This window comes from Aplysia californica, unplaced genomic scaffold, assembly GCF_000002075.1.
Source record: "Aplysia californica isolate F4 #8 unplaced genomic scaffold, AplCal3.0 scaffold00611, whole genome shotgun sequence".
Lineage (NCBI taxonomy): Eukaryota > Metazoa > Mollusca > Gastropoda > Aplysiida > Aplysiidae > Aplysia > Aplysia californica.
Window position 1 is genome coordinate 101,845 of NW_004797881.1, and position 1,425 is coordinate 103,269.

The following is a 1,425-nucleotide window of genomic DNA, read 5'->3' on the forward strand; positions in this document are numbered from 1 at the left end:
GAGAGAAAGAGAGAGAGAGAGAGAGAGAGAGAGAGAGAGAGAGAGAGAGAGAGAGAGAGAGAGAGAGAGAGAGAGAGAGAGAGAGAAAGAGAGTAAGTAAGAGAGAGAGAAAGACAGAGAGAAGGAGAGATGTAGGCTCTAGCAACAATCAGAGACGTAAAATCTTCCCTATCAAACCGCGGTAGCCCCAGGTATAAACGATACGCAGCATGAGCGATGCATCAAGTGAATACTTACCACATCGCAAAGAAAAAGAAAGAAAAAGGGATAATAAAATGAAGTAACAGCAAAAAACAAAAACAAAGAAAAAATGCACACGCAGAAAAAAACCCCAACAACAAAAAGCAGCCCCCCCCCCCCCCTTCCCACTCTCGGTAAAAAAGCCCAAACTCACTTGGAAACAAAGGAACTGGTGGGCAAAGAATGATTTAAAAAATATATAATTGTCAAAGAATGTAAAAGAAAAAAGGAAGACAAAAAACCCCCAACATAATAACATTATAAAAACAAACCCAAAACAAACAAACAACAGAAAACAAAAGAAACAACCAAATTCCTGCTTATTTAACCACCAACCTCAAAATCCACAACGCAACAACAAAGGTTACCCCAAAACCACGGAGACGTGATGAGTTTGTGTTAGTTTCAGCGTCACCAGATCAGTGTTAGAAACAGTTGTCGTTGTTGTTGCTGTTGACCTGCGCGTAAACTGGTCATGTCGTGGCATTGCCTGCTCTGTGGAACTCAAATCCTATTTAAAAAACAAAAAACGACAGACAGAAGCAAAAAGCAAAACAGACAACCCACAGTCTTTTACAGAGGTTTATGTTAAGTTGCAACACGCGTGGTAGGCATTCGGCTAGCTGAAGGCGCTACATTGCCGCCGGAAGAACAGCTTCTGTACAGCGCTCACGACCAGGTACCTGCGTGCAAAGTTGGAGAACGCAAACATTATTAACTTAGAATGTCTCTGGAACTTTCTCGTTGACGTCATTGTCGTCTTGATGGCGTCTGCTTGATCCCACTTCCGGCGTCTCACTGTGTAGTCTACCTGCTGGTGTGTTATATGTTTACAGACACATTGACGATAGTATAGCGAGTAATAAATGAAGAAAGAAACTACCTCACATACGCAAGTAGAATTAAATGGATGGCTGTGTGGAAACAAATTAATGAAGCACAAATATTAAATGGAGGAGGAAGAAGAGGGATGGGAGTAATTAAGGAGGTGTGTGGGAGGTGAAGGGGAGATGAATTAACAGGAATAGAACATTAAAACGATGCAAAACATATTGAATGACCAATCAGGCGGATTCTCTGTTTGTGCAATTTTTTGCATTGATGTGTGTGTGTGTGTGTGTGTGTGTGTGTGTGTGCGCGCGTGTGTATGTGTGAGTGTATGTGTGTGTGTGTGTGTGTGTGTGT

The 1,425-nt window shown here is 42.0% G+C and overlaps 1 protein-coding gene across 1 annotated transcript in view; it reads right to left on the reverse strand.

Annotated features, from left to right (window-relative positions):
- Nucleotides 1–1,425, reverse strand: part of LOC101848774 (hemicentin-1) — a gene marked incomplete in the record, with an annotated part of 58,272 nt that overhangs the window by 52,019 nt on the left and 4,828 nt on the right.